This window comes from Psammomys obesus, unplaced genomic scaffold (genome assembly GCF_907164565.1).
Source record: "Psammomys obesus unplaced genomic scaffold, mPsaObe1.curated_primary_1811, whole genome shotgun sequence".
Lineage (NCBI taxonomy): Eukaryota > Metazoa > Chordata > Mammalia > Rodentia > Muridae > Psammomys > Psammomys obesus.
Genome location: NW_026592403.1, coordinates 723,559 through 730,469, shown reverse-complemented (window position 1 = coordinate 730,469; position 6,911 = coordinate 723,559). Strand labels below are relative to the sequence as shown.

General features: G+C 41.9%; 1 non-coding gene across 1 annotated transcript; it reads right to left on the bottom strand.

Moving 5' to 3' along the window:
• Nucleotides 1-4,169: 4,169 nt before the first annotated feature.
• LOC129681312 (small nucleolar RNA SNORA17) lies at nt 4,170-4,300 on the bottom strand. The gene has a single exon (XR_008720832.1). It is a non-coding gene; the product is annotated as a small nucleolar RNA SNORA17 (small nucleolar RNA).
• Nucleotides 4,301-6,911: the final 2,611 nt, after the last annotated feature.

Here is a 6,911-nt window from a genome sequence, read left to right as displayed (position 1 = left end):
AAAAAAAAACTGACTCACAAATCCAAACAAAGCAAAAACCATGGTCATCTTCATACCTAACTACTGGGGGATTTGGTACTTTCCAGGTCTACCTCAAGAAATCTGCCTGAAGAATAAATGCCATCAGTTTTCACCAAAGCTACAGGAGGTATAAGCTATAGACAATCCCATTTTGCAGATGGAAATGGGCCTTAGGGAATTTGAGTTTTACATGGTGCCATGGCTTTTGAATGCGGACATTATAGACGGTTTAAAATTCTGTGTGGTTCACATGAATGTTTCCCTTTATTTCTTTGGAGCAGTCCTAATCATTCCATTTTACTGCTACCATTCTTAGTTTGTACTTTACATTTTTCCTATTCATTTGTTCTTAGTATACAACTAACATAGCTTTGGGGGGCAGAGATAGGCAGCCTCCCCAGAAGACTCTTTGATCTCTGCTTCCAGGAATGTATATATATATCCGATGAGCAGAGAACTGAGGGGTCAGGGAATGTCACTTCTGTACTTAAGCTATGAAATACTTCTATATCTACTCTGAATACTGTGCCCCCTCCTTGTCATCACCTTCCTCTTCATGATTCTTCTTCCCCCACTCCTCTTCTTTTTCCTTCACGCCTCTCTTTCTGACTCTTCTAAGTCCCTTGTAGCAATACTCTGGAGGTTCATGGAGTAGTTCAGATGCTGAAAAACAAGTCTGAGCCTGATCATCAATAGAACTTGTATTTGGCTAACAACCACTAAGGGAGTTTGAAAGCAATTCCCTGGCAGCCAAGCCTCAGGTAACAGGGAATGATTCCTGGCCCCTATGTCAGAAGCAGGATGCCCAGAAAACTTGAGGTTGCTTTGAGATACTGAATTCCAGGATGATTTGTTGCCCAGAAACAGGTGGCTGAAGAGGGAGTGAGAGAAGGGCAACACTTTCTGAAAGCGTAGGGTATGTAACACTGTTTGATAATTGTATTGTTTTTAACCTTTGTAGCAAGTCTATGAAATCTTAGCATCATATTTTACAGATGAGAAGATTTAAGCCAACATAGTACTAGAGAGGGCAAAAGCTATAAGGACCAGATCTTCTTTGTCAGGGTCTTTCTTTCTACTCTAGAAAATTGGGATTTTGTGCGAGCATGTGCATGCAATAAATACGCTTGTGTATGTGTGCATATGTGTATGTGTGTGTGTGTGTGTGTGTGTGTGTGTGTGTGTGTGTGTGTTGCTAGCACAGGATGAGATCCTTAAATATAGCAACTTCCTACTTGCCAGGAGTATTGGTGGAGGATTAGTATGACTAGCAGTCTAAATTTTGATGTTAAAATTGCTTTCTTACTTGTTTCAGTTTTTTTTTTTTAGCAGATTTCCATCACAGTGGCCTAACCTGGCTTTGAGTCTGAGGATACAGAAAACAATCCATGAACTTTTATGGGAATTTCACTCTGGAAGACATCTGAGAGTAACTTTGCCAACATGTTTGTGATGATGTTCAGGTTCTAATTTTCTTGGGAACAAGAGTATTAAGACTTCAGGGCAGGCTTCAAACTAAGAAAAAAAAAACACTTAAAAAGTTTTTTTTTAATTTTATTTGATTGAATACTCATCTAAAACTAAATTGAGATGAAGATTATTGGGGAAGATGGGAAAAGTCAAAGAATTAACAGATATTAATGAGGAAATTTAATCAAAATCTTTCCTAGGGCTAGGAAGATGGCTCAGTGAGTAAAACACTTTCCATGCAAGCATACAGACCAGAGTTCAAACCTCCTAAACCATGTAAATATGGGTAAAGATGTGTGTATACATAATCCCTTTGCTCCTAAAGCAAAAAGGGAGGCAGACAGAATGGCCTAACCTTCAGATCAGCTAGTCTGGTATAAGCAGCAATGAACAACAAAGAAAAAACTCTGTCTCAAGCACAATGGCAGGTGAGAACTCACACCGAGATTGTACTTTGACTTCCACATGCCAGTGGACACACACACACACACACACACACACACACACACACACACACACACCAGATTAAAATCTATTTGGATATTTGATTTTCAAAAGTTATTTCTTTTTCCCAGTACAAATTTTTTGTGCTTGAAAGACTTTGAAAGGCAACAGACATTTTACTCATTATCCTGATACCAGTGTAGATTATTAACAGAAACTTTCGAAACAGATTTTTCTTCTTTTTTGAGATTATTTTAAAAAAAAAAATCTTTCTTTGGGAGATACTTATGCATTTTTTTCTCTTGTCCATTTAATAGTTTTCACTGCTTTGTTTCCACTTGAGTGGCCGCTTCTTGCAGAATCCCCTCTAAAGACAGTGCCTACATCTGTGATTTCAGAGCTGACTGCACTCTCTGTGAAGGATCCACTAAGTAAGTGGACAATTGCCAAATGAAGGTGATAATGTGCTTGTTCATTGAAACGGTGCTGTGGTAGTTCCTGCTGTGAGGAAGGAGAGAATAAACAGCACACAGAGTCGGTCTACAGAACCGCGAGTCCCAGTCTTTAGCAAGCCACTCCCTCCAACAAAGCTCAGCATTCTACAAGTTCCTGACTTTCTCAAGTGCCATCATCTCAGGGTCAAGTGTTCAACCACATGAGCTTATAGGAGATGTTCCTCTCACCTCACTTCCTCTCTGCCCTCCACCCCTGAAATTACACCTCCAATAGGGAAAAAGAAAATCTTGTTGTGGAAGCTGTAGTGGGACAGAGTGTGACCTACAGTACGCCCTTTTGTTCACACATCTTTGCTTGCCAGGGTTCATGGCAATGACTCACTGATGTGGTACAAGGTCTCTGGCTTCTTCTACTCTGTCAACACTGGAACCTTACCAAGACTCCTCTTGGATATCCTGTAGCTGCCCTTTGTCACAGAGATCCTGTAGTTTTAGATCTGTATGGCTGGTCCCCTCAAGTACTCCAGCAGTTCATCAATGGGTAGATGTTGGGGTGGGCCAATTCTAAGCCCTGGATCTGGGCCTGAGAGGTATCTGAGTTGGTCAGCCCTCTAGTTCTCCCACTTTCATGCCTTCAGGGCTGGCTTACCTGCAATCCCTGCACCTCATGCCCTTGGGGTCAGCTCACCCTCAGCTCCCACATTCATGGTGAAATCTACTCCCACATTCAGGTGAGGTGCAGGTCCTGCTCTCCTGATCTTTCTGCAGCTCGTGAGAATTTTCCAGGGCCAGCTCTCTTGCTCTCATGAACCCAGGGCCAGGTACCCTGCCTGCCACAGGTGGTGACTGGGTGAAGGGGGGAGGAGTGTATTTCTCCCTTGTCCACACTACCTCATGGGAGATGGGAGATGAATGGTAGGGCTAGCTCTTCAGTGCTGCCATCCTTGGGCCCAGCTCACCAGCAACTCCTGCAATGTGAAGGGTCCAGGTCTTCTGAGTACTGTATCGGGCTAGGGGCAAGGTCAGCTCTCTTGCTGTCATGACTCCAGGGTCAGCTCTCCCATGATGCCCAGGTAGGAGGTGGGCCCAGTTCTATAAAGTCCTCAGACATAAAAATGCCTCCAGGCAGCAACCCAGACCAAGAGTGCCTGCCTGACCTTTGGCTGTAACAGACCCCTGCTGTTGCAGGCTCATGGACCCAGATGTAGCCACGCGGTGGCAGCACAGGCTGGGTCACCATCGTGGTCCCAGGTAGCATCAGGATGACTCAAGTCAGCTTGTTTCTCGCTATCAGGTTGTTCCTCCCTACCCTCGATTCTCTAGTTCTGCCTTTCTTGATTGTGCCCATATCCTTTTGTTTCTCTTTCTCTTCTATTTCTCCACTACTTACTTGCTCCTCTTAGTGCTGTTGCCTGGGATTTCTGAGGGTTTGGATTTGTCTCAGGAATGCTATGCCCTGCTCATGCATTATGGTGTCGGGCAAGAGTCATCTCAAGTATGGTCTGCTCCCCAGGCCTCTAAGACACCATATTGACGGTCATCTCAGGCTGGTTCCCTGCCTGGGCCCTATGGCACCATGCTCGTGGTGTCATCTCAGGTTTTCTCCTTGCCTTCCCTGCCCAAGTGGCCCCTTGAAAGGGTAATCTGTTTCGGGCTCGCTCTCTCCCAGGGTCTGTCGTCCCAGGTGGAGTTCTCCTCAGCTTGTTTCCTGTCCTGAGGTCTCATCCAGGACTGCCTGCCACTGGACTGGTGGTCACCTCAGGCTCACTTTATTCAGGTAATGTTAGGCTACTAATCATGCAAATATTCCGAGATCAGAACACTGAGCATAAACACAGCCTTTCTCCTCTCTACCACCTGCTGGTGCACGCTGGAAACATCAGCCAAACTGCAATGCCTCTAGGAGCAGGGACACCTTACGTCCTAATTGATCTTCTATTGCTGTGATAAAACACTAAAACCAAGACAATTATAAAATGAAGTGTTTAATTTGGGGCTTATGGTTTCAGAGGGTTAGAGTCCATGATGGCAGAGCAAAAACAAGTAGGAGGCAGAGGGAGGGACACATCTCCCGCAACAAAGCCACATTTCTTAATCTTTTCCAAATAGTTCCACCATTTGACAACCAAGTAGTCAGAGAAACCCATGAGCCTATGAAGGTCATTCTCATTCAAACCGACACACCTTGTTTAGTGTTTACTGTTGAATCACTGACTGTGAAATAACAGAAATCAAACTCACCTAAACAAAATGCAAATAATACACAGATTTTTTTTTTCAGTGAGGAACAACACTTCATGTTTGGAAATGCTAAATACCTAGGGTTTAGCATTGTGTTTGAGGTTGTTTTACATTTCTAAATCACCAAGAAAACCTGTTAAGTCAAACGCATAGCACTAAGTCATGAGAGAACACCTGTTTACAGAATGAGACTTGAAGGAGGAGCACAGAGCCTCTGTTCAGCAGGGAATGTGGGTGTCAGTGACCCCTACATCTCACTACTTTCCAAGTCCTAAGTACATGTCTGCAAACAATCTCTAAAACCCTAAATACACCATTACATTGAACAAAGCATAGTGGTCCACAAACATAAATCTGCAAAAATGAGGGCTGGCTTTGTTACAGATTTTCTGTGAGAATTAATGAGTTATTGTATAGAATATTAGAGCATCTTCTGAACATGGTACTAGTGACCACTCAGGGTGCTGACTAAGGAGGGAAATATGTCAAGCTTACCAGATGCAAAATCCTTCCTGGTGAGTGTTTAGAAAACAGAATTTCTGCACAGCCTTGGAAGAGGTCATCACCTCTTCTGTCTCAGAGGAGATGGCTATTTTTTGCAGAGGGTTGGGTCAGTTCACCTTTGATTCATTTTTGTGTGTTTGCTTGCTTGCTTGCTTGCTTGCTTGCTTGCTTGCTTGCTTGCTTGCTTGTAGCGGCAGAGGCCCATATAGACCAGGCTGGCTCAGAACTCATTCCTTTCTTGAAGATAACTTTTATCTCCTGTTCTTCTGCCTCTACCTTCTAGTTTCCAGGCTTATAAGCCTGTGCCATAAAACACAGATTTAGTTGACATTTGAACCACAGTTCTAGCCCACTAGAATATTCTATGCTTTCTAACTCCGAAGATATTCAGAAATTATGACATTGTAGTGTGACAATTTTTCTTTGAAAATAAAAAAATTTCATTATTAAGTAGTAACTTTTTAAATTTGCTTCTGACTTCAGTTTCCCTCTAGACCTTACTAACCCTACACAGAATACACCAATAACATTAATTTTATGCACCAGTGAGCTACACCTTCAAACACTAATTACCCACCCCCAAGAAATGCAATGTTTCAGGATATATTCATTCATTTGAACTTTTCTTAGCTTTTAAACACCAAAAATTATTAAATGATGGGTCCCTCAAGTAGTCACCCTATGAATAGAGACATTTTTAAATGTACTTAGATGGATGTCAGGTGGGCTGAGTGCACTCAAATGGAGCTGCATCAAATACTTCCCACTGCTGCCACCTGGACCCTGGGGTATAGTTTTTACACCAGCTCAGAGCAAAGGGTTATCTAGTTTTCACAAAAGGTGTGCGTAGGTCGGTAATGTCAGTTCTCACAAATGGAAGGAATTGCAGTTACTAGTTTTTGCACACTGATGAATTGTCCAGCCGTAAACACTTGAATTGCACCAGAGGAAGAAGAATTTTTCAACCTTGGGTCTGGTCTATACATCACAAAGCTTTGCCAACTTCCCATAGATTTTAGGCCTGGGTCTTTGTCATAGTTGTAGCTATGTCTACAATATACATTCGCTCAGAACTTAACTCACTCAGAGCTTCCTCCACTCCCTACACTGTTCCTTCCACTAAAAAACCACTAACTAATTCTTTTAGTTAGTTTTATGAAAATACGTATGTTTTAAAATAAATTCAGGATATGGTTGCTCAACGATAGATAAACCTATAAATTTGTTAAACTCTGTTTCTTTATTGTAATAAATTATACCCAAGAATTTAAACAAGGAAATAAGTCTTTCCATCATGTTTACCATTTTATATTCAGAATTTTAGTTTTCTGTTTACTCTCACCAGACAATCATAATATATTTTCCAAACTCTACTTACTATACACATTATAACACTCCTTTAATTCATTGTTGTGATCTTTTATTTTTACATTTCTAATACTTTCCACAGCACATAATATAACCATATCTCTTCCCCCAACTCCCCGCCTTTTAAAGCCAATTTGTTGGCACTTTCTAGCTCTTTTCTAAAACTTCAAGCTACCAGCACTGTTGTTTTACCAGAACTATCCGGAAGAATTTATCTCTAACTCTTGTTTCTTTTATTAAATAGTTAGAAATCATTTCATCCTTTCAGTTTTCTTGCTTTGCTTTTTCTTTAAAATTGTTCATAATGAGAGCATCCTATGGCAAAGCAAGAATTTCTCTTTAAGTTAGAACGATGCTTTAGTCGACAACAGCTTTGCTCTCCAGTGACCCCCTGTGGCTCCACAGGAA